A 23913-nucleotide genomic window follows, 5' to 3' on the forward strand; every position below is an offset into this window, starting at 1 on the left:
CCTAGCCAATGCATTGTCCAAGTAGGCCTTCTAAATCATTTCCCATGACTTGGAGGTTTAGTCAATGAATTACAGCAAAACCCCTCAAAACTGTCAATCCATCAGCCGGGTCTGTATGCAAGTTGGGATCCTCCGTTTTTATACCAGCTGCTACATTGGCAACTGTACGTTGTTATTTAAAATGTGATGGGGAGCAACAAAAGCGGGCCCCCTTCTATACATCTTTCAACATTGAGAGAGGTGTATTTATTCATCTTCAGTTCATATAGAATTTGTACTTATCAGCCCAACTGAAGTGTGTCAAAGTGTGGAATGATGTGATGGAGATCTAAAAGCACAAGGAAACAGTTGCAGGAGATTGTTATTGGAGAGCATCAATGCGATCTAATTCCCTGACCGGGAATCGAACCCGGGCCGCGGCGGTGAGAGCGCCGAATCCTAGCCACTAGACCATCAGGGAGAGTCAAGACGGGAAGGAGCGAGAATGAAAACTATATAACCCAGTAGTCAGGCTCCCACAAATTTGGTCCTTACACCTCGTTATTTCGCATTTGAAAGCATCAGAGGCTTGCTGCCGGTCAGCATTCCCTGAGCGAGACTCCTAGCCGCTACAGTATAGGGGGTCTCAGGTCCAACTTTGGTATTCACAAAATGTATAATATAACGATTGCACTTTTGAAAGGTTAAATATTGTTGTCAAATTCATTGGCCTCTCTATAAAACAAGTCCGTTATCTCATTTGAATTCCATTTTCAGTGCAACAGCAACTTTAGTAATAATTCCTAATAATTATTGCGCCTCCTGTAAATGAAAAAAAAAATGGTTGACAGCTCCTTTTGTTTCGACCCATGTTCTGTAAATAAGTCTACCCTCTGTTTAGGTCAAGATTTCTAATGTGGAGCTTCCTTGACGCTCCCTGACATTGTGGCCGATGTGTGATTTACGCTGTCAAAGTTCAGTCATCCCAGGAAAGCAGCCCACCTCCAATCTTTGAGTAGTTGTGGCCGAGTGGTCAAGGCGATGGACTTGAAATCCATTGGGGTTTCCCCGCGCAGGTTCGAATCCTGTCAGCTACGTGTGCCTCCCTTTTGGCCCTTTCTTCCCAGTGTTCCAGTGATAATGGGTTTCTCCAGGTAGATAACACGTGCAGACATTTCCAACGCACCTGAGCTGAATTAAGCGGCAAAAACAAATAATGTTCCTGATGGACTTTAGCAGCAAGGCCTGTGACTATTGATCTCGTATTATTTGAGTTTTCTGTGCAACAGCTAAGTAAATATAGATTGATGACAATTTTGGCTCCTGTTGTGATCCAAACGAGCGGTTGACCTGCTCCTTATGTCGCAGTCTCTTTTGACTGATGCCATGTAAAAAACTTGGCGCATTCTTTCGGCCAAGAGTTCACATGTGGACTGTCTTTGACGGTGCTTGACGTCATCCCCGCTTAGAGGCTTCATATGTCAAAGTCCAACTGTTCCGGGACAGCATCCTATGTTCCCGTTGGATGCAGTTTGGTCCCCGTGCTCAACCCCATAGACTCGACGTGCACTGGAGATTACCAGCGCAGGTTCACATCCTGTTACTACGTAAGCCTTAACTTTGACCCTTTTTTCCCATTGTTCAAGTGGAAGGTGGGATTTGCTTCCTAAGGGGAGGTGCTACACACACGCATTCACGTAGCGCATGGTCTGAAAGTATGGGGTCAAATGGCAGAGTTTGGGGATGAACAATAACAATATGGCTTTGTGGATTCAGATGTGGGAGAAATGTAAACACTCCAAGCCACGAGGACGCCGGTAAATGCAGTAATATCTCTGGAAGGAGCTGACATTTGAAGACGTAGCTTCAAAGTGTCAGGGGTATATATGGGTGCAGAGCTGCTTGCATAGCCCACGACCCCTCTGTGGGATTCCTAGGCAATGCATTGTCCAAGTAGGCCGTCTAAATCATTTCCCATGACTTGGAGGTTTAGCCAGTGAATTACAGAGCAACAAAAGTGGCCCCCCTTCCACACATGTTTCAAAATGGAGAGAGGTGTATTTATTCATGTTCAGCACATATAGAATTTGTACTCATCAGCCCAACTGAAGCGTGTCAAAGTGAGGAATGATGTCAAGGAAATCTAAAAGAACGAGGAAACAGTTGCAGGAGATTGTTATTGGAGGGCATCAAAATCAGCAAATTCCCTGACCGGGAATCGAACCCGGGCCGCGGCGGTGAGAGCGCCGAATCCTAGCCACTAGACCATGAGGGAGAGTCAAGAGGAGAAAGAACGAGAATGAAAACAATATAACCCAGTAGTCAGGCTCCCACAAGTTTGGTCGTTACACCTCGTTATTTCGCATTGGAAAGCAGCCCGGCTTGAGTCTTTGAGTAGTTGTGGCCGAGTGTTCAAGGCGATGGACTCGAAATCCATTGGGGTTTCCCCGCGCAGGTTGGAATCCTGCCAGCTACGTATCCCTCCCTTTTGGCCCTTTCTTCCCAGTGTTCCAGTGATAATGGGTTTCTCCAGGGAGATAACGCATGCAGACATTCCCAACGCTCCTGAATTCCTAGCCAATGCATTGTCCAAGTAGGCCTTCTAAATCATTTCCCATGACTTGGAGGTTTAGTCAATGAATTACAGCAAAACCCCTCAAAACTGTCAATCCATCAGCCGGGTCTGTATGCAAGTTGGGATCCTCCGTTTTTATACCAGCTGCTACATTGGCAACTGTACGTTGTTATTTAAAATGTGATGGGGAGCAACAAAAGCGGGCCCCCTTCTATACATCTTTCAACATTGAGAGAGGTGTATTTATTCATCTTCAGTTCATATAGAATTTGTACTTATCAGCCCAACTGAAATGTGTCAAAGTGTGGAATGATGTGATGGAGATCTAAAAGCACAAGGAAACAGTTGCAGGAGATTGTTATTGGAGAGCATCAATGTGATCTAATTCCCTGACCGGGAATCGAATCCTGGCCGCGGCGGTGAGAGCGCCGAATCCTAGCCACTAGACCATCAGGGAGAGTCAAGAGGAGAAAGAACGAGAATGAAAACAATATAACCCAGTAGTCAGGCTCCCACAAGTTTGGTCGTTACACCTCGTTATTTCGCATTTGAAAGCATCAGAGGCTTGCTGCCGGTCAGCATTCCCTGAGCGAGACTCCTAGCCGCTACAGTATAGGGGGTCTCAGGTCCAACTTTGGTATTCACAAAATGTATAATACAACGATTGCACTTTTGAAAGGTTAAATATTGTTGTCAAATTCATTGGCCTCTCTATAAAACAAGTCCGTTATCTCATTTGAATTCCATTTTCAGTGCAACAGCAACTTCAGTAATAATTCCTAATAATTATTGCGCCTCCTGTAAATGAAAAAAAAATGGTTGACAGCTCCTTTTGTTTCGACCCATGTTCTGTAAATAAGTCTACCCTCTGTTTAGGTCAAGATTTCTAATGTGGAGCTTCCTTGACGCTCCCTGACATTGTGGCCGATGTGTGATTTACGCTGTCAAAGTTCAGTCATCCCAGGAAAGCAGCCCACCTCCAATCTTTGAGTAGTTGTGGCCGAGTGGTCAAGGCGATGGACTTGAAATCCATTGGGGTTTCCCCGCGCAGGTTAGAATCCTGTCAGCTACGTACGCCTCCCTTTTGGCCCTTTCTTCCCAGTGTTCCAGTGATAATGGGTTTCTCCAGGGAGATAACACGTGCAGACATTTCCAACGCACCTGAGCTGAATTAAGCGGCAAAAACAAATAATGTTCCTGATGGACTTTAGCAGCAAGGCCTGTGACTATTGATCTCGTATTATTTGAGTTTTCTGTGCAACAGCTAAGTAAATATAGATTGATGACAATTTTGGCTCCTGTTGTGATCCAAACGAGCAGTTGACCTGCTCCTTATGTCGCAGTCTCTTTTGACTGATGCCATGTAAAAAACTTGGCGCGTGCTTTCTAGAGGCCAAGAGTTCACCAGCGCAGGTTCACATCCTGTTACTACGTAAGCCTTAACTTTGACCCTTTTTTCCCATTGTTCAAGTGGAAGGTGGGATTTGCTTCCTAAGGGGAGGTGTTACACTCAGGCATTCACCTAGCGCATGGTCTGAAAGTATGGGGTCAAATGGCAGAGTTTGGGGATGAACAATAACAATATGGCTTTGTGGATTCAGATGTGGGAGAAATGTAAACACTCCAAGCCACGAGGACGCCGGTAAATGCAGTAATGTCTCTGGAAGGAGCTGACATTTGAAGACGTAGCTTCAAAGTGTCGGGGGTATATATGGGTGCAGAGCTGCTTGCATAGCCCACGACCCCTCTGTGGGATTCCTAGGCAATGCATTGTCCAAGTAGGCCGTCTAAATCATTTCCCATGACTTGGAGGTTTAGCCAGTGAATTACAGAGCAACAAAAGTGGCCCCCCTTCCACACATGTTTCAAAATGGAGAGAGGTGTATTTATTCATGTTCAGCACATATAGAATTTGTACTCATCAGCCCAACTTAAGCGTGTCAAAGTGAGGAATGATGTCAAGGAAATCTAAAAGAACGAGGAAACAGTTGCAGGAGATTGTTATTGGAGAGCATCAAAATGAGGATCTTCCCTGACCGGGTATCGAATCCTGGCCGCGGCGGTGAGAGCGCCGAATCCTAGCCACTAGACCATCAGGGAGAGTCAAGAGGAGAAAGAACGAGAATGAAAACAATATAACCCAGTAGTCAGGCTCCCACAAGTTTGGTCGTTACACCTCGTTATTTCGCATTGGAAAGCAGCCCGGCTTGAGTCTTTGAGTAGTTGTGGCCGAGTGGTCAAGGCGATGGACTCGAAATCCATTGGGGTTTCCCCGCGCAGGTTGGAATCCTGCCAGCTACGTATCCCTCCCTTTTGGCCCTTTCTTCCCAGTGTTCCAGTGATAATGGGTTTCTCCAGGGAGATAACGCATGGAGACATTCCCAACGCTCCTGAATTCCTAGCCAATGCATTGTCCAAGTAGGCCTTCTAAATCATTTCCCATGACTTGGAGGTTTAGTCAATGAATTACAGCAAAACCCCTCAAAACTGTCAATCCATCAGCCAGGTCTGTATGCAAGTTGGGATCTTCTGTTTTTATACCAGCTGCTACATTGGCAACTGTACGTTGTTCTTTAAAATGTGATGGGGAGCAACAAAAGCGGGCCCCCTTCTATACATCTTTCAACATTGAGAGAGGTGTATTTATTCATCTTCAGTTCATATAGAATTTGTACTTATCAGCCCAACTGAAATGTGTCAAAGTGTGGAATGATGTGATGGAGATCTAAAAGCACAAGGAAACAGTTAAAGGAGATTGTTATTGGAGAGCATCAATGTGATCTAATTCCCTGACCGAGAATCGAACCCGGGCCGCGGCGGTGAGAGCGCCGAATCCTAGCCACTAGACCATCAAGGAGAGTCAAGACGGGAAGGAGCGAGAATGAAAACTATATAACCCAGTAGTCAGGCTCCCACAAATTTGGTCGTTACACCTCGTTATTTCGCATTTGAAAGCAGCAGAGGCTTGCTGCCGGTCAGCATTCCCTGAGCGAGACTCCTAGCCGCTACAGTATAGGGGGTCTCAGGTCCAACTTTGGTATTCACAAAATGTATATTACAACAATTGCACTTTTGAAAGGAATCCTGTCAGCTACGTATGCCTCCCTTTTGGCCCTTTCTTCCCAGTGTTCCAGTGATAATGGTTTTCTTCAGGGAGATAACGCATGCAGACATTCCCAACGCTCCTGAGCTGAATTAAGCGGCAAAAACAAATAATGTTCCTGATGGACTTTAGCAGCAAGGCCTGTGACTATTGATCTCGTATTATTTGAGTTTTCTGTGCAACAACTAAGTAAATATAGATTGATGACAATTTTGGCTCCTGTTGTGATCCAAACGAGCGGTTGACCTGCTCCTTATGTCGCAGTCTCTTTTGACTGATGCCATGTAAAAAACTTGGCGCGTGCTTTCTAGAGGCCAAGAGTTCACCAGCGCAGGTTCACATCCTGTTACTACGTAAGCCTTAACTTTGACCCTTTTTTCCCATTGTTCAAGTGGAAGGTGGGATTTGCTTCCTAAGGGGAGGTGTTACACACAGGCATTCACGTTGCGCATGGTCTGAAAGTATGGGGTCAAATGGCAGAGTTTGGGGATGAACAATAACAATATGGCTTTGTGGATTCAGATGTGGGAGAAATGTAAACACTCAAAGCCACGAGGACGTCGGTAAATGCAGTAATGTCTCTGGAAGGAGCTGACATTTGAAGACGTAGCTTCAAAGTGTCGGGGGTATATATGGGTGCAGAGCTGCTTGCATAGCCCACGACCCCTCTGTGGGATTCCTAGGCAATGCATTGTCCAAGTAGGCCGTCTAAATCATTTCCCATGACTTGGAGGTTTAGCCAGTGAATTACAGAGCAACAAAAGTGGCCCCCCTTCCACACATGTTTCAAAATGGAGAGAGGTGTATTTATTCATGTTCAGCACATATAGAATTTGTACTCATCAGCCCAACTGAAGCGTGTCAAAGTGAGGAATGATGTCAAGGAAATCTAAAAGAACTAGGAAACAGTTGCAGGAGATTGTTATTGGAGAGCATCAAAATGAGCAACTTCCCTGACCGGGAATCGAATCCTGGCCGCGGCGGTGAGAGCGCCGAATCCTAGCCACTAGACCATCAGGGAGAGTCAAGAGGAGAAAGAACGAGAATGAAAACACTATAACCCAGTAGTCAGGCTCCCACAAGTTTGGTCGTTACATCTCGTTAGTTCGCATTGGAAAGCAGCCCGGCTTGAGTCTTTGAATAGTTGTGGCCGAGTGGTCAAGGCGATGGACTCGAAATCCATTGGGGTTTCCCCGCGCAGGTTGGAATCCTGCCAGCTACGTATCCCTCCCTTTTGGCCCTTTCTTCCCAGTGTTCCAGTGATAATGGGTTTCTCCAGGGAGATAACGCATGCAGACATTCCCAACGCTCCTGAATTCCTAGCCAATGCATTGTCCAAGTAGGCCTTCTAAATCATTTCCCATGACTTGGAGGTTTAGTCAATGAATTACAGCAAAACCCCTCAAAACTGTCAATCCATCAGCCGGGTCTGTATGCAAGTTGGGATCCTCCGTTTTTATACCAGCTGCTACATTGGCAACTGTACGTTGTTCTTTAAAATGTGATGGGGAGCAACAAAAGCGGGCCCCCTTCTATACATCTTTCAACATTGAGAGAGGTGTATTTATTCATCTTCAGTTCATATAGAATTTGTACTTATCAGCCCAACTGAAATGTGTCAAAGTGTGGAATGATGTGATGGAGATCTAAAAGCACAAGGAAACAGTTGCAGGAGATTGTTATTGGAGAGCATCAATGTGATCTAATTCCCTGACCGGGAATCGAACCCGGGCCGCGGCGGTGAGAGCGCCGAATCCTAGCCACTAGACCATCAGGGAGAGTCAAGAAGGGAAGGAGCGAGAATGAAAACTATATAACCCAGTAGTCAGGCTCCCACAAATTTGGTCCTTACACCTCGTTATTTCGCATTGGAAAGCAGCAGAGGCTTGCTGCCGGTCAGCATTCCCTGAGCGAGACTCCTAGCCGCTACAGTATAGGGGGTCTCAGGTCCAACTTTGGTATTCACAAAATGTATAATACAACGATTGCACTTTTGAAAGGTTAAATATTGTTGTCAAATTCATTGGCCTCTCTATAAAACAAGTCCGTTATCTCATTTGAATTCCATTTTCAGTGCAACAGCAACTTTAGTAATAATTCCTAATAATTATTGCGCCTCCTGTAAATGAAAAAACAATGGTTGACAGCTCCTTTTGTTTCGACCCATGTTCTGTAAATAAGTCTACCCTCTGTTTAGGTCAAGATTTCTAATGTGGAGCTTCCTTGACGCTCCCTGACATTGTGGCCGATGTGTGATTTACGCTGTCAAAGTTCAGTCATCCCAGGAAAGCAGCCCACCTCAAATCTTTGAGTAGTTGTGGCCGAGTGGTCAAGGCGATGGACTTGAAATCCATTGGGGTTTCCCCGCGCAGGTTCGAATCCTGTCAGCTACGTACGCCTCCCTTTTGGCCCTTTCTTCCCAGTGTTCCAGTGATAATGGGTTTCTCCAGGGAGAAAACACGTGCAGACATTTCCAACGCACCTGAGCTGAATTAAGCGGCAAAAACAAATAATGTTCCAGATGGACTTTAGCAGCAAGGCCTGTGACTATTGATCTCGTATTATTTGAGTTTTCTGTGCAACAGCTAAGTAAATATAGATTGATGACAATTTTGGCTCCTGTTGTGATCCAAACGAGCGGTTGACCTGCTCCTTATGTCGCAGTCTCTTTTGACTGATGCCATGTAAAAAACTTGGCGCATTCTTTCGGCCAAGAGTTCACATGTGGACTGTCTTTGACGGTGCTTGACGTCATCCCCGCTTAGAGGCTTCAAATGTCAACGTCCAACTGTTCCGGGACAGCATCCTATGTTCCCGTTGGATGCAGTTTGGTCCCCGTGCTCAACCCCATAGACTCGACGTGCACTGGAGATTACCAGCGCAGGTTCACATCCTGTTACTACGTAAGCCTTAACTTTGACCCTTTTTTCCCATTGTTCAAGTGGAAGGTGGGATGTGCTTCCTAAGGGGAGGTGTTACACACAGGCATTCACGTAGCGCATGGTCTGAAAGTATGGGGTCAAATGGCAGAGTTTGGGGATGAACAATAACAATATGGCTTTGTGGATTTAGATGTGGGAGAAATGTAAACACTCCAAGCCACGAGGACGCCGGTAAATGCAGTAATGTCTCTGGAAGGAGCTGCCATTTGAAGACGTAGCTTCAAAGTGTCGGGGGTATATATGGGTGCAGAGCTGCTTGCATAGCCCACGACCCCTCTGTGGGATTCCTAGGCAATGCATTGTCCAAGTACGCCGTCTAAATCATTTCCCATGACTTGGAGGTTTAGCCAGTGAATTACAGAGCAACAAAAGTGGCCCCCCTTCCACACATGTTTCAAAATGGAGAGAGGTGTATTTATTCATGTTCAGCACATATAGAATTTGTACTCATCAGCCCAACTGAAGCGTGTCAAAGTGAGGAATGATGTCAAGGAAATCTAAAAGAACGAGGAAACAGTTGCAGGAGATTGTTATTGGAGAGCATCAAAATGAGCAACTTCCCTGACCGGGAATCGAATCCTGGCCGCGGCGGTGAGAGCGCCGAATCCTAGCCACTAGACCATCAGGGAGAGTCAAGAGGAGAAAGAACGAGAATGAAAACTATATAACCCAGTAGTCAGGCTCCCACAAATTTGGTCGTTACACCTCGTTATTTCGCATTTGAAAGCAGCAGAGGCTTGCTGCCGGTCAGCATTCCCTGAGCGAGACACCTAGCCGCTACAGCATAGGGGGTCTCAGGTCCAACTTTGGTATTCACAAAATGTATAATACAACGATTGCACTTTTGAAAGGTTAAATATTGTTGTCAAATTCATTGGCCTCTCTATAAAACAAGTCCGTAATCTCATTTGAATTCCATTTTCACTGCAACAGCAACTTTAGTAATAATTCCTAATAATTATTGCGCCTCCTGTAAATGAAAAAAAAATGGTTGACAGCTCCTTTTGTTTCGACCCATGTTCTGTAAATAAGTCTACCCTCTGTTTAGGTCAAGATTTCTAATGTGGAGCTTCCGTGACGCTCCCTGACATTGTGGCCGATGTGTGATTTGCGCTGTCAAAGTTCAGTCATCCCAGGAAAGCAACCCATCTCAAATCTTTGAGTAGTTGTGGGCGAGTGGTCAAGGCGATGGACTTGAAATCCATTGGGGTTTCCCCGCGCAGGTTCGAATCCTGTCAGCTACGTATGCCTCCCTTTTGGCCCTTTCTTCCCAGTGTTCCAGTGATAATGGGTTTCTCCAGGGAGATAACACGTGCAGACAATTCCAACGCACCTGAGCTGAATTAAGCGGCAAAAACAAATAATGTTCCTGATGGACTTTAGCAGCAAGGCCTGTGACTATTGATCTCGTATTATTTGAGTTTTCTGTGCAACAACTAAGTAAATATAGATTGATGACAATTTTGGCTCCTGTTGTGATCCAAACGAGCGGTTGACCTGCTCCTTATGTCGCAGTCTCTTTTGACTGATGCCATGTAAAAAACTTGGTGCGTGCTTTCTAGAGGCCAAGAGTTCACCAGCGCAGGTTCACATCCTGTTACTACGTAAGCCTTAACTTTGACCCTTTTTTCCCATTGTTCAAGTGGAAGGTGGGATTTGCTTCCTAAGGGGAGGTGTTACACACAGGCATTCACGTAGCGCATTGTCTGAAAATATGGGGTCAAATGGCAGAGTTTGGGGATGAACAATAACAATATGGCTTTGTGGATTCAGATGTGGGAGAAATGTAAACACTCCAAGCCACGAGGACGCCGGTAAATGCAGTAATGTCTCTGGAAGGAGCTGACATTTGAAGACGTAGCTTCAAAGTGTCGGGGGTATATATGGGTGCAGAGCTGCTTGCATAGCCCACGACCCCTCTGTGGGATTCCTAGGCAATGCATTGTCCAAGTAGGCCGTCTAAATCATTTCCCATGACTTGGAGGTTTAGCCAGTGAATTACAGAGCAACAAAAGTGGCCCCCCTTCCACACATGTTTCAAAATGGAGAGAGGTGTATTTATTCATGTTCAGCACATATAGAATTTGTACTCATCAGCCCAACTGAAGCGTGTCAAAGTGAGGAATGATGTCAAGGAAATCTAAAAGAACAAGGAAACAGTTGCAGGAGATTGTTATTGGAGAGCATCAAAATGAGCAAATTCCCTGACCGGGAATCGAACCCGGGACTCTGCGGTGAGAGCGCCGAATCCTAGCCACTAGACCATCAGGGAGAGTCAAGAGAAGAAAGAACGAGAATGAAAACAATATAACCCAGTAGTCAGGCTCCCACAAGTTTGGTCGTTACACCTCGTTATTTCGCATTGGAAAGCAGCCCGGCTTGAGTCTTTGAGTAGTTGTGGCCGAGTGGTCAAGGCGATGGACTCGAAATCCATTGGGGTTTCCCCGCGCAGGTTCAAATCCTGTCAGCTACGTACGCCTCCCTTTTGGCCCTTTCTTCCCAGTGTTCCAGTGATAATGGGTTTCTCCAGGGAGATAACACATGCAGACATTCCCAACGCTCCTGAGCTGAATTAAGCGGCAAAAACAAATAATGTTCCTGATGGACTTTAGCAGCAAGGCCTGTGACTATTGATCTCGTATTATTTGAGTTTTCTGTGCAACAGCTAAGTAAATATAGATTGATGACAATTTTGGCTCCTGTTGTGATCCAAACGAGCGGTTGACCTGCTCCTTATGTCGCAGTCTCTTTTGACTGATGCCATGTAAAAAACTTGGCGCGTGCTTTCTAGAGGCCAAGAGTTCACCAGCGCAGGTTCACATCCTGTTACTACGTAAGCCTTAACTTTGACCCTTTTTTCCCATTGTTCAAGTGGAAGGTGGGATTTGCTTCCTAAGGGGAGGTGTTACACACAGGCATTCACGTTGCGCATGGTCTGAAAGTATGGGGTCAAATGGCAGAGTTTGGGGATGAACAATAACAATATGGCTTTGTGGATTCAGATGTGGGAGAAATGTAAACACTCAAAGCCACGAGGACGTCGGTAAATGCAGTAATGTCTCTGGAAGGAGCTGACATTTGAAGACGTAGCTTCAAAGTGTCGGGGGTATATATGGGTGCAGAGCTGCTTGCATAGCCCACGACCCCTCTGTGGGATTCCTAGGCAATGCATTGTCCAAGTAGGCCGTCTAAATCATTTCCCATGACTTGGAGGTTTAGCCAGTGAATTACAGAGCAACAAAAGTGGCCCCCCTCCCACACATGTTTCAAAATGGAGAGAGGTGTATTTATTCATGTTCAGCACATATAGAATTTGTACTCATCAGCCCAACTGAAGCATTTCAAAGTGAGGAATGATGTCAAGGAAATCTAAAAGAACGAGGAAACAGTTGCAGGAGATTGTTATTGGAGAGCATCAAAATGAGCAACTTCCCTGACCGGGAATCGAATCCTGGCCGCGGCGGTGAGAGCGCCGAATCCTAGCCACTAGACCATCAGGGAGAGTCAAGAGGAGAAAGAACGAGAATGAAAACAATATAACCCAGTAGTCAGGCTCCCACAAGTTTGGTCGTTACACCTCGTTATTTCGCATTGGAAAGCAGCCCGGCTTGAGTCTTTGAGTAGTTGTGGCCGAGTGGTCAAGGCGATGGACTCGAAATCCATTGGGGTTTCCCCGCGCAGGTTGGAATCCTGCCAGCTACGTATCCCTCCCTTTTGGCCCTTTCTTCCCAGTGTTCCAGTGATAATGGGTTTCTCCAGGGAGATAACGCATGCAGACATTCCCAACGCTCCTGAATTCCTAGCCAATGCATTGTCCAAGTAGGCCTTCTAAATCATTTCCCATGACTTGGAGGTTTAGTCAATGAATTACAGCAAAACCCCTCAAAACTGTTAATCCATCAGCCGGGTCTGTATGCAAGTTGGGATCCTCCGTTTTTATACCAGCTGCTACATTGGCAACTGTACGTTGTTCTTTAAAATGTGATGGGGAGCAACAAAAGCGGGCCCCCTTCTATACATCTTTCAACATTGAGAGAGGTGTATTTATTCATCTTCAGTTCATATAGAATTTGTACTTATCAGCCCAACTGAAATGTGTCAAAGTGTGGAATGATGTGATGGAGATCTAAAAGCACAAGGAAACAGTTGCAGGAGATTGTTATTGGAGAGCATCAATGTGATCTAATTCCCTGACCGGGAATCGAACCCGGGCCGCGGCAGTGAGAGCGCCGAATCCTAGCCACTAGACCATCAGGGAGAGTCAAGAAGGGAAGGAGCGAGAATGAAAACTATATAACCCAGTAGTCAGGCTCCCACAAATTTGGTCCTTACAGCTCGTTATTTCGCATTGGAAAGCAGCAGAGGCTTGCTGCCGGTCAGCATTCCCTGAGCGAGACTCCTAGCCGCTACAGTATAGGGGGTCTCAGGTCCAACTTTGGTATTCACAAAATGTATAATACAACGATTGCACTTTTGAAAGGTTAAATATTGTTGTCAAATTCATTGGCCTCTCTATAAAACAAGTCCGTTATCTCATTTGAATTCCATTTTCAGTGCAACAGCAACTTTAGTAATAATTCCTAATAATTATTGCGCCTCCTGTAAATGAAAAAAAAAATGGTTGACAGCTCCTTTTGTTTCGACCCATGTTCTGTAAATAAGTCTACCCTCTGTTTAGGTCAAGATTTCTAATGTGGAGCTTCCTTGACGCTCCCTGACATTGTGGCCGATGTGTGATTTACGCTGTCAAAGTTCAGTCATCCCAGGAAAGCAGCCCACCTCAAATCTTTGAGTAGTTGTGGCCGAGTGGTCAAGGCGATGGACTTGAAATCCATTGGGGTTTCCCCGCGCAGGTTCGAATCCTGTCAGCTACGTATGCCTCCCTTTCTTCCCAGTGTTCCAGTGATAATGGGTTTCTCCAGGGAGATAACACGTGCAGACATTTCCAACGCACCTGAGCTGAATTAAGCAGCAAAAACAAATAATGTTCCTGATGGACTTTAGCAGCAAGGCCTGTGACTATTGATCTCGTATTATTTGAGTTTTCTGTGCAACAGCTAAGTAAATATAGATTGATGACAATTTTGGCTCCTGTTGTGATCCAAACGAGCGGTTGACCTGCTCCTTATGTCGCAGTCTCTTTTGACTGATGCCATGTAAAAAACTTGGCGCGTTCTTTCGGCCAAGAGTTCACATGTGGATTGTCTTTGACGGTGCTTGACGTCATCCTCGCTTAGAGGCTTCATATGTCAAAGTCCAACTGTTCCGGGACAGCATCCTATGTTCCCGTTGGATGCAGTTTGGTCCCCGTGCTCAACCCCATAGACTCGACGTGCACTGGAGATTACCAGCGCAGGTTCACATCCTGTTACTACGTAAGCCTTAACTTTGACCCTTTTTTCCCATTGTTCAAGTGGAAGGTGGGATTTGCTTCCTAAGGGGAGGTGTTACACACAGGCATTCACGTAGCGCATGGTCTGAAAGTATGGGGTCAAATGGCAGAGTTTGGGGATGAACAATAACAATATGGCTTTGTGGATTCAGATGTGGGAGAAATGTAAACACTCCAAGCCACGAGGACGCCGGTAAATGCAGTAATGTCTCTGGAAGGAGTTGACATTTGAAGACGTAGCTTCAAAGTGTCGGGGGTATATATGGGTGCAGAGCTGCTTGCATAGCCCACGACCCCTCTGCGGGATTCCTAGCCAATGCATTGTCCAAGTAGGCCGTCTAAATCATTTCCCATGACTTGGAGGTTTAGCCAGTGAATTACAGAGCAACAAAAGTGGCCCCCTTTGCACACATGTTTCAAAATGGAGAGAGGTGTATTTATTCATGTTCAGTACATATAGAATTTGTACTCATCAGCCCAACTGAAGCGTGTCAAAGTGAGGAATGATGTCAAGGAAATCTAAAAGAACGAGGAAACAGTTGCAGGAGATTGTTATTGGAGAGCATCAAAATGAGCAAATTGCGGTGAGAGCGCCGAATCCTAGCCACTAGACCATCAGGGAGAGTCAAGAGGAGAAAGAACGAGAATGAAAACAATATAACCCAGTAGTCAGGCTCCCAAAAGGTTGGTCGTTACACCTCGTTATTTCGCATTGGAAAGCAGCCCGGCTTGAGTCTTTGAGTAGTTGTGGCCGAGTTGTCAAGGCGATGGACTCGAAATCTATTGGGGTTTCCCCGCGTAGGTTCGAATCCTGCCAGCTACGTATCCCTCCCTTTTGGCCCTTTCTTCCCAGTGTTCCAGTGATAATGGGTTTCTTCAGGGAGATAACGCATGCAGACATTCCCAACGCTCCTGAATTCCTAGCCAATGCATTGTCCAAGTAGGCCTTCTAAATCATTACCCATGACTTGGAGGTTTAGTCAATGAATTACAGCAAAACCCCTCAAAACTGTCAATCCATCAGCCGGGTCTGTATGCAAGTTGGGATCCTCCGTTTTTATACCAGCTGCTACATTGGCAACTGTAGTTGTTATTTAAAATGTGATGGGGATCAACAAAAGCGGGCCCCCTTCTATACATCTTTCAACATTGAGAGAGGTGTATTTATTCATCTTCAGTTCATATAGAATTTGTACTTATCAGCCCAACTGAAGTGTGTCAAAGTGTGGAATGATGTGATGGAGATCTAAAAGCACAAGGAAATAGTTGCAGGAGATTGTTATTGGAGAGCATCAAAATGAGCAGCTTCCCTGACCGGGAATCGAATCCTGGCCGCGGCGGTGAGAGCGCCGAATCCTAGCCACTAGACCATCAGGGAGAGTCAAGAGGAGAAAGAACGAGAATGAAAACTATATAACCCAGTAGTCAGGCTCCCACAAATTTGGTCGTTACACCTCGTTATTTCGCATTTGAAAGCAGCAGAGGCTTGCTGCCGGTCAGCATTCCCTGAGCAAGACACCTAGCCGCTACAGTATAGGGGGTCCCAGGTCCAACTTTGGTATTCACAAAATGTATAATACAACGATTGCACTTTTGAAAGGTTAAATATTGTTGTCAAATTCATTGGCCTCTCTATAAAACAAGTCCGTTATCTCATTTGAATTCCATTTTCACTGCAACAGCAACTTTAGTAATAATTCCTAATAATTATTGCGCCTCCTGTAAATGAAAAAAAAATGGTTGACAGCTCCTTTTGTTTCGACCCATGTTCTGTAAATAAGTCTACCCTCTGTTTAGGTCAAGATTTCTAATGTGGAGCTTCCTTGACGCTCCCTGACATTGTGGCCGATGTGTGATTTACGCTGTCAAAGTTCAGTCATCCCAGGAAAGCAGCCCACCTCCAGTCTTTCAGTAGTTGTGGCTGAGTGGTCAAGGCGATGGACTTGAAATCCATTGGGGTTTCCCAGCGCAGGTTCGAATCCTGTCAGCTACGTACGCCTCCCTTTTGGCCCTTTCTTCCCAGTGTTCCAGTGATAATGGGTTTCTCCAGGGAGATAACACGTGCAGACATTTCCAACGCACCTGAGCTGAATTAAGCGGCAAAAACAAATAATGTTCCTGATGGACTTTAGCAGCAAGGCCTGTGACTATTGATCTCGTATTATTTGAGTTTTCTGTGCAACAGCTAAGTAAATATAGATTGATGACAATTTTGGCTCCTGTTGTGATCCAAACGAGCGGTTGACCTGCTCCTTATGTCGCAGTCTCTTTTGACTGATGCCATGTAAAAAACTTGGCGCGTGCTTTCTAGAGGCCAAGAGTTCACCAGCGCAGGTTCACATCCTGTTACTACGTAAGCCTTAACTTTGACCATTTTTTCCCATTGTTCAAGTGGAAGGTGGGATTTGCTTCCTAAGGGGAGGTGTTACACACAGGCATTCACGTTGCGCATGGTCTGAAAGTATGGGGTCAAATGGCAGAGTTTGGGGATGAACAATAACAATATGGCTTTGTGGATTCAGATGTGGGAGAAATGTAAACACTCCAAGCCACGAGGACGCCGGTAAATGCAGTAATGTCTCTGGAAGGAGCTGACATTTGAAGACGTACCTTCAAAGTGTCGGGGGTATATATGGGTGCAGAGCTGCTTGCATAGCCCACGACCCCTCTGTGGGATTCCTAGGCAATGCATTGTCCAAGTAGGCCGTCTAAATCATTTCCCATGACTTGGAGGTTTAGCCAGTGAATTACAGAGCAACAAAAGTGGCCCCCCTTCCATACATGTTTCAAAATGGAGAGAGGTGTATTTATTCATGTTCAGCACATATAGAATTTGTACTCATCAGCCCAACTGAAGCGTGTCAAAGTGACGAATGATGTCAAGGAAATCTAAAAGAACGAGGAAACAGTTGCAGGAGATTGTTATTGGAGAGCATCAAAATGAGCAACTTCCCTGACCGGGAATCGAATCCTAGCCACTAGACCATCAGGGAGAGTCAAGAGAAGAAAGAACGAGAATGAAAACAATATAACCCAGTAGTCAGGCTCCCACAAGTTTGGTCGTTACACCTCGTTATTTCGCATTGGAAAGCAGCCCGGCTTGAGTCTTTGAGTAGTTGTGGCCGAGTGGTCAAGGCGATGGACTTGAAATCCATTGTGGTTTCCCCGCGCAGGTTCGAATCCTGTCAGCTACGTATGCCTCCCTTTTGGCCCTTTCTTCCCAGTGTTCCAGTGATAATGGGTTTCTCCAGGGAGATAACACGTGCAGACATTTCCAACGCACCTGAGTTGAATTAAGCGGCAAAAACAAATAATGTTCCTGATGGACTTTAGCAGCAAGGCCTGTGACTATTGATCTCGTATTATTTGAGTTTTCTGTGCAACAGCTAAGTAAATATAGATTGATGACAATTTTGGCTCCTGTTGTGATCCAAACGAGCGGTTGACCTGCTCCTTATGTCGCAGTCTCTTTTGACTGATGCCATGTAAAAAACTTGGCGCGTTCTTTCGGCCAAGAGTTCACATGTGGACTGTCTTTGACGGTGCTTGACGTCATCCCCGCTTAGAGGCTTCATATGTCAACGTCCAACTGTTCCGGGACAGCATCCTATGTTCCCGTTGGATGCAGTTTGGTCCCCGTGCTCAACCCCATAGACTCGACGTGCACTGGAGATTACCAGCGCAGGTTCACATCCTGTTACTACGTAAGCCTTAACTTTGACCCTTTTTTCCCATTGTTCAAGTGGAAGGTGGGATTTGCTTCCTAAGGGGAGGTGTTACACACAGGCATTCACGTAGCGCATGGTCTGAAAGTATGGGGTCAAATGGCAGAGTTTGGGGATGAACAATAACAATATGGCTTTGTGGATTCAGATGTGGGAGAAATGTAAACACTCCAAGCCACGAGGACGCCGGTAAATGCAGTAATGTCTCTGGAAGGAGCTGACATTTGAAGACGTAGCTTCAAAGTGTCGGGGGTATATATGGGTGCAGAGCTGCTTGCATAGCCCACGACCCCTCTGTGGGATTCCTAGCCAATGCATTGTCCAAGTAGGCCGTCTAAATCATTTCCCATGACTTGGAGGTTTAGCCAGTGAATTACAGAGCAACAAAAGTGGCCCCCCTTCCACACATGTTTCAAAATGGAGAGAGGTGTATTTATTCATGTTCAGTACATATAGAATTTGTACTCATCAGCCCAACTGAAGCGTGTCAAAGTGAGGAATGATGTCAAGGAAATCTAAAAGAACGAGGAAACAGTTGCAGGAGATTGTTATTGGAGAGCATCAAAATGAGCAAATTGCGGTGAGAGCGCCGAATCCTAGCCACTAGACCATCAGGGAGAGTCAAGAGGAGAAAGAACGAGAATGAAAACAATATAACCCAGTAGTCAGGCTCCCAAAAGGTTGGTCGTTACACCTCGTTATTTCGCATTGGAAAGCAGCCCGGCTTGAGTCTTTGAGTAGTTGTGGCCGAGTTGTCAAGGCGATGGACTCGAAATCCATTGGGGTTTCCCCGCGTAGGTTCGAATCCTGCCAGCTACGTATCCCTCCCTTTTGGCCCTTTCTTCCCAGTGTTCCAGTGATAATGGGTTTCTTCAGGGAGATAACGCATGCAGACATTCCCAACGCTCCTGAATTCCTAGCCAATGCATTGTCCAAGTAGGCCTTCTAAATCATTACCCATGACTTGGAGGTTTAGTCAATGAATTACAGCAAAACCCCTCAAAACTGTCAATCCATCAGCCGGGTCTGTATGCAAGTTGGGATCCTCCGTTTTTATACCAGCTGCTACATTGGCAACTGTAGTTGTTCTTTAAAATGTGATGGGGAGCAACAAAAGCGGGCCCCCTTCTATACATCTTTCAACATTGAGAGAGGTGTATTTATTCATCTTCAGTTCATATAGAATTTGTACTTATCAGCCCAACTGAAGTGTGTCAAAGTGTGGAATGATGTGATGGAGCTCTAAAAGCACAAGGAAATAGTTGCAGGAGATTGTTATTGGAGAGCATCAAAATGAGCAACTTCCCTGACCGGGAATCGAATCCTGGCCGCGGCGGTGAGAGCGCCGAATCCTAGCCACTAGACCATCAGGGAGAGTCAAGAGGAGAAAGAACGAGAATGAAAACTATATAACCCAGTAGTCAGGCTCCCACAAATTTGGTCGTTACACCTCGTTATTTCGCATTTGAAAGCAGCAGAGGCTTGCTGCCGGTCAGCATTCCCTGAGCGAGACACCTAGCCGCTACAGTATAGGGGGTCCCAGGTCCAACTTTGGTATTCACAAAATGTATAATACAACGATTGCACTTTTGAAAGGTTAAATATTGTTGTCAAATTCATTGGCCTCTCTATAAAACAAGTCCGTTATCTCATTTGAATTCCATTTTCACTGCAACAGCAACTTTAGTAATAATTCCTAATAATTATTGCGCCTCCTGTAAATGAAAAAAAAATGGTTGACAGCTCCTTTTGTTTCGACCCATGTTCTGTAAATAAGTCTACCCTCTGTTTAGGTCAAGATTTCTAATGTGGAGCTTCCTTGACGCTCCCTGACATTGTGGCCGATGTGTGATTTACGCTGTCAAAGTTCAGTCATCCCAGGAAAGCAGCCCACCTCCAATCTTTGAGTAGTTTTTGCCGAGTGGTCAAGGCGATGGACTTGAAATCCATTGGGGTTTCCCCGCGCAGGTTCGAATCCTGTCAGCTACGTACGCCTCCCTTTTGGCCCTTTCTTCCCAGTGTTCCAGTGATAATGGGTTTCTCCAGGGAGATAACACGTGCAGACATTTCCAACGCACCTGAGTTGAATTAAGCGGCAAAAACAAATAATGTTCCTGATGGACTTTAGCAGCAAGGCCTGTGACTATTGATCTCGTATTATTTGAGTTTTCTGTGCAACAGCTAAGTAAATATAGATTGATGACAATTTTGGCTCCTGTTGTGATCCAAACGAGCGGTTGACCTGCTCCTTATGTCGCAGTCTCTTTTGACTGATGCCATGTAAAAAACTTGGCGCGTGCTTTCTAGAGGCCAAGAGTTCACCAGCGCAGGTTCACATCCTGTTACTACGTAAGCCTTAACTTTGACCTTTTTTTCCCATTGTTCAAGTGGAAGGTGGGATTTGCTTCCTAAGGGGAGGTGTTACACACAGGCATTCACGTAGCGCATGGTCTGAAAGTATGGGGTCAAATGGCAGAGTTTGGGGATGAACAATAACAATATGGCTTTGTGGATTCAGATGTGGGAGAAATGTAAACACTCCAAGCCACGAGGACGCCGGTAAATGCAGTAATGTCTCTGGAAGGAGCTGACATTTGAAGACGTACCTTCAAAGTGTCGGGGGTATATATGGGTGCAGAGCTGCTTGCATAGCCCACGACCCCTCTGTGGGATTCCTAGGCAATGCATTGTCCAAGTAGGCCGTCTAAATCATTTCCCATGACTTGGAGGTTTAGCCAGTGAATTACAGAGCAACAAAAGTGGCCCCCCTTCCATACATGTTTCAAAATGGAGAGAGGTGTATTTATTCATGTTCAGCACATATAGAATTTGTACTCATCAGCCCAACTGAAGCGTGTCAAAGTGAGGAATGATGTCAAGGAAATCTAAAAGAACGAGGAAACAGTTGCAGGAGATTGTTATTGGAGAGGATCAAAATGAGCAACTTCCCTGACCGGGAATCGAATCCTAGCCACTAGACCATCAGGGAGAGTCAAGAGAAGAAAGAACGAGAATGAAAACAATATAACCCAGTAGTCAGGCTCCCACAAGTTTGGTCGTTACACCTCGTTATTTCGCATTGGAAAGCAGCCCGGCTTGAGTCTTTGAGTAGTTGTGGCCGAGTGGTCAAGGCGATGGACTCGAAATCCATTGGGGTTTCCCCGCGCAGGTTGGAATCCTGCCAGCTACGTATCCCTCCCTTTTGGCCCTTTCTTCCCAGTGTTCCAGTGATAATGGGTTTCTCCAGGGAGATAACGCATGCAGACATTCCCAACGCTCCTGAATTCCTAGCCAATGCATTGTCCAAGTAGGCCTTCTAAATCATTTCCCATGACTTGGAGGTTTAGTCAATGAATTACAGCAAAACCCATCAAAACTGTCAATCCATCAGCCGGGTCTGTATGCAAGTTGGGATCCTCCGTTTTTATACCAGCTGCTACATTGGCAACTGTACGTTGTTCTTTAAAATGTGATGGGGAGCAACAAAAGCGGGCCCCCTTCTATACATCTTTCAACATTGAGAGAGGTGTATTTATTCATCTTCAGTTCATATAGAATTTGTACTTATCAGCCCAACTGAAGTGTGTCAAAGTGTGGAATGTAAATAAGTCTACCCTCTGTTTAGGTCAAGATTTCTAATGTGGAGCTTCCTTGACGATCCCTGACATTGTGGCCGATGTGTGATTTACGCTGTCAAAGTTCAGTCATCCCAGGAAAGCAGCCCACCTCCAATCTTTGAGTAGTTGTGGCCGAGTGGTCAAGGCGATGGACTTGAAATCCATTGGGGTTTCCCCGCGCAGGTTCAAATCCTGTCAGCTACGTATGCCTCCCTTTTGGCCCTTTCTTCCCAGTGTTCCAGTGATAATGGGTTTCTCCAGAGAGATAACACGTGCAGACATTTCCAACGCACCTGAGCTGAATTAAGCGGCAAAAACAAATAATGTTCCTGATGGACTTTAGCAGCAAGGCCTGTGACTATTTATCTCGCATTATTTGAGTTTTCTGTGCAACAGCTAAGTAAATATAGATTGATGACAATTTTGGCTCCTGTTGTGATCCAAACGAGCGGTTGACCTGCTCCTTATGTCGCAGTCTCTTTTGACTGATGCCATGTAAAAAACTTGGCGCATTCTTTCGGCCAAGAGTTCACATGTGGACAGTCTTTGACGGTGCTTGACGTCATCCCCGCTTAGAGGCTTCATATGTCAACGTCCAACTGTTCCGGGACAGCATCCTATGTTCCCGTTGGATGCAGTTTGGTCCCCGTGCTTAACCCCATAGACTCGACGTGCACTGGAGATTACCAGCGCAGGTTCACATCCTGTTACTACGTAAGCCTTAACTTTGACCCTTTTTTCCCATTGTTCAAGTGGAAGGTGGGATTTGCTTCCTAAGGGGAGGTGCTACACACAGGCATTCACGTAGCGCATGGTCTGAAAGTATGGGGTCAAATGGCAGAGTTTGGGGATGAACAATAACAATATGGCTTTGTGGATTCAGATGTGGGAGAAATGTAAACACTCCAAGCCACGAGGACGCCGGTAAATGCAGTAATGTCTCTGGAAGGAGCTGACATTTGAAGACGTACCTTCAAAGTGTCGGGGGTATATATGGGTGCAGAGCTGCTTGCATAGCCCACGACCCCTCTGTGGGATTCCTAGGCAATGCATTGTCCAAGTAGGCAGTCTAAATCATTTCCCATGACTTGGAGGTTTTGCCAGTGAATTACAGAGCAACAAAAGTGGCCCCCCTTCCACACATGTTTCAAAATGGAGAGAGGTGTATTTATTCATCTTCAGTACATATAGAATTTGTACTCATCAGCCCAACTGAAGTGTGTCAAAGTGAGGAATGATGTCAAGGAAATCTAAAAGAACGAGGAAACAGTTGCAGGAGATTGTTATTGGAGAGCATCAAAATGAGCAAATTCCCTGACCGGGAATCGAAACCGGGCCGGGGCGGTGAGAGCGCCGAATCCTACCCACTAGACCATCAGGGAGAGTCAAGAGGAGAAAGAACGAGAATGAAAACAATATAACCCAGTAGTCAGGCTCCCACAAGTTTGGTCGTTACACCTCGTTATTTCGCATTGGAAAGCAGCCCGGCTTGAGTCTTTGAGTAGTTGTGGCCGAGTGGTCAAGGCGATGGACTCGAAATCCATTGGGGTTTCCCCGCGCAGGTTGGAATCCTGCCAGCTACGTATCCCTCCCTTTTGGCCCTTTCTTCCCAGTGTTCCAGTGATAATGGGTTTCTCCAGGGAGATAACGCATGCAGACATTCCCAACGCTCCTGAATTCCTAGCCAATGCATTGTCCAAGTAGGCCTTCTAAATCATTTCCCATGACTTGGAGGTTTAGTCAATGAATTACAGCAAAACCCCTCAAAACTGTCAATCCATCAGCCGGGTCTGTATGCAAGTTGGGATCCTCCGTTTTTATACCAGCTGCTACATTGGCAACTGTACGTTGTTCTTTAAAATGTGATAGGGAGCAACAAAAGCGGGCCCCCTTCTATACATCTTTCAACATTGAGAGAGGTGTATTTATTCATCTTCAGTTCATATAGAATTTGTACTTATAAGCCCAACTGAAGTGTGTCAAAGTGTGGAATGATGTGATGGAGATCTAAAAGCACAAGGAAACAGTTGCAGGAGATTGTTATTGGAGAGCATCAATGTGATCTAATTCCCTGACCGGGAATCGAACCCGGGCCGCGGCGGTGAGAGCGCCGAATCCTAGCCACTAGACCATCAGGGAGAGTCAAGACGGGAAGGAGCGAGAATGAAAACTATATAACCCAGTAGTCAGGCTCCCACAAATTTGGTCGTTACACCTCGTTATTTCGCATTGGAAAGCAGCAGAGGCTTGCTGCCGGTCAGCATTCCCTGAGCGAGACTCCTAGCCGCTACAGTATAGGGGTCTCAGGTCCAACTTTGATATTCACAAAATGTATAATACAACGATTGCACTTTTGAAAGGTTAAATATTGTTGTCAAATTCATTGGCCTCTCTATAAAACAAGTCCGTTATCTCATTTGAATTCCATTTTCAGTGCAACAGCAACTTTAGTAATAATTCCTAATAATTATTGCGCCTCCTGTAAATGAAAAAAAAATGGTTGACAGCTCCTTTTGTTTCGACCCATGTTCTGTAAATAAGTCTACCCTCTGTTTAGGTCAAGATTTCTAATGTGGAGCT

The 23913-nt window shown here is 45.6% G+C and overlaps 24 non-coding genes across 24 annotated transcripts; 18 read left to right on the forward strand and 6 right to left on the reverse strand.

The window, feature by feature from the left end:
* Nucleotides 1–388: 388 nt before the first annotated feature.
* On the reverse strand, nucleotides 389–460 carry trnae-cuc (transfer RNA glutamic acid (anticodon CUC)). The gene has a single exon. It is a non-coding gene; the product is annotated as a tRNA-Glu (tRNA).
* Nucleotides 461–994: 534 nt separating this feature from the next.
* On the forward strand, nucleotides 995–1076 carry trnas-uga (transfer RNA serine (anticodon UGA)). Its single transcript has one exon. It is a non-coding gene; the product is annotated as a tRNA-Ser (tRNA).
* Nucleotides 1077–2373: 1297 nt separating this feature from the next.
* trnas-cga (transfer RNA serine (anticodon CGA)) lies at nucleotides 2374–2455 on the forward strand. The gene has a single exon. It is a non-coding gene; the product is annotated as a tRNA-Ser (tRNA).
* A 1089-nt stretch (nucleotides 2456–3544) lies between these two features.
* On the forward strand, nucleotides 3545–3626 carry trnas-uga (transfer RNA serine (anticodon UGA)). The gene has a single exon. It is a non-coding gene; the product is annotated as a tRNA-Ser (tRNA).
* Nucleotides 3627–4773: 1147 nt separating this feature from the next.
* trnas-cga (transfer RNA serine (anticodon CGA)) lies at nucleotides 4774–4855 on the forward strand. Its single transcript has one exon. It is a non-coding gene; the product is annotated as a tRNA-Ser (tRNA).
* Nucleotides 4856–5339: 484 nt separating this feature from the next.
* On the reverse strand, nucleotides 5340–5411 carry trnae-cuc (transfer RNA glutamic acid (anticodon CUC)). The gene has a single exon. It is a non-coding gene; the product is annotated as a tRNA-Glu (tRNA).
* A 1386-nt stretch (nucleotides 5412–6797) lies between these two features.
* trnas-cga (transfer RNA serine (anticodon CGA)) lies at nucleotides 6798–6879 on the forward strand. Its single transcript has one exon. It is a non-coding gene; the product is annotated as a tRNA-Ser (tRNA).
* A 484-nt stretch (nucleotides 6880–7363) lies between these two features.
* Nucleotides 7364–7435, reverse strand: trnae-cuc (transfer RNA glutamic acid (anticodon CUC)). Its single transcript has one exon. It is a non-coding gene; the product is annotated as a tRNA-Glu (tRNA).
* A 533-nt stretch (nucleotides 7436–7968) lies between these two features.
* On the forward strand, nucleotides 7969–8050 carry trnas-uga (transfer RNA serine (anticodon UGA)). The gene has a single exon. It is a non-coding gene; the product is annotated as a tRNA-Ser (tRNA).
* A 1711-nt stretch (nucleotides 8051–9761) lies between these two features.
* On the forward strand, nucleotides 9762–9843 carry trnas-uga (transfer RNA serine (anticodon UGA)). Its single transcript has one exon. It is a non-coding gene; the product is annotated as a tRNA-Ser (tRNA).
* Nucleotides 9844–10799: 956 nt separating this feature from the next.
* Nucleotides 10800–10871, reverse strand: trnae-cuc (transfer RNA glutamic acid (anticodon CUC)). The gene has a single exon. It is a non-coding gene; the product is annotated as a tRNA-Glu (tRNA).
* Nucleotides 10872–10990: 119 nt separating this feature from the next.
* Nucleotides 10991–11072, forward strand: trnas-cga (transfer RNA serine (anticodon CGA)). Its single transcript has one exon. It is a non-coding gene; the product is annotated as a tRNA-Ser (tRNA).
* Nucleotides 11073–12219: 1147 nt separating this feature from the next.
* trnas-cga (transfer RNA serine (anticodon CGA)) lies at nucleotides 12220–12301 on the forward strand. The gene has a single exon. It is a non-coding gene; the product is annotated as a tRNA-Ser (tRNA).
* A 484-nt stretch (nucleotides 12302–12785) lies between these two features.
* Nucleotides 12786–12857, reverse strand: trnae-cuc (transfer RNA glutamic acid (anticodon CUC)). Its single transcript has one exon. It is a non-coding gene; the product is annotated as a tRNA-Glu (tRNA).
* Nucleotides 12858–13391: 534 nt separating this feature from the next.
* On the forward strand, nucleotides 13392–13473 carry trnas-uga (transfer RNA serine (anticodon UGA)). The gene has a single exon. It is a non-coding gene; the product is annotated as a tRNA-Ser (tRNA).
* Nucleotides 13474–14732: 1259 nt separating this feature from the next.
* On the forward strand, nucleotides 14733–14814 carry trnas-cga (transfer RNA serine (anticodon CGA)). The gene has a single exon. It is a non-coding gene; the product is annotated as a tRNA-Ser (tRNA).
* Nucleotides 14815–15902: 1088 nt separating this feature from the next.
* Nucleotides 15903–15984, forward strand: trnas-uga (transfer RNA serine (anticodon UGA)). Its single transcript has one exon. It is a non-coding gene; the product is annotated as a tRNA-Ser (tRNA).
* Nucleotides 15985–17103: 1119 nt separating this feature from the next.
* Nucleotides 17104–17185, forward strand: trnas-uga (transfer RNA serine (anticodon UGA)). Its single transcript has one exon. It is a non-coding gene; the product is annotated as a tRNA-Ser (tRNA).
* Nucleotides 17186–18453: 1268 nt separating this feature from the next.
* trnas-cga (transfer RNA serine (anticodon CGA)) lies at nucleotides 18454–18535 on the forward strand. The gene has a single exon. It is a non-coding gene; the product is annotated as a tRNA-Ser (tRNA).
* Nucleotides 18536–19623: 1088 nt separating this feature from the next.
* Nucleotides 19624–19705, forward strand: trnas-uga (transfer RNA serine (anticodon UGA)). Its single transcript has one exon. It is a non-coding gene; the product is annotated as a tRNA-Ser (tRNA).
* A 1119-nt stretch (nucleotides 19706–20824) lies between these two features.
* Nucleotides 20825–20906, forward strand: trnas-cga (transfer RNA serine (anticodon CGA)). Its single transcript has one exon. It is a non-coding gene; the product is annotated as a tRNA-Ser (tRNA).
* Nucleotides 20907–21455: 549 nt separating this feature from the next.
* Nucleotides 21456–21537, forward strand: trnas-uga (transfer RNA serine (anticodon UGA)). The gene has a single exon. It is a non-coding gene; the product is annotated as a tRNA-Ser (tRNA).
* Nucleotides 21538–22834: 1297 nt separating this feature from the next.
* trnas-cga (transfer RNA serine (anticodon CGA)) lies at nucleotides 22835–22916 on the forward strand. Its single transcript has one exon. It is a non-coding gene; the product is annotated as a tRNA-Ser (tRNA).
* Nucleotides 22917–23400: 484 nt separating this feature from the next.
* On the reverse strand, nucleotides 23401–23472 carry trnae-cuc (transfer RNA glutamic acid (anticodon CUC)). Its single transcript has one exon. It is a non-coding gene; the product is annotated as a tRNA-Glu (tRNA).
* Between the last annotated feature and the right edge of the window lie 441 nt (nucleotides 23473–23913).

The sequence above is a fragment of the Channa argus genome, chromosome 21, assembly GCF_033026475.1.
Source record: "Channa argus isolate prfri chromosome 21, Channa argus male v1.0, whole genome shotgun sequence".
Lineage (NCBI taxonomy): Eukaryota > Metazoa > Chordata > Actinopteri > Anabantiformes > Channidae > Channa > Channa argus.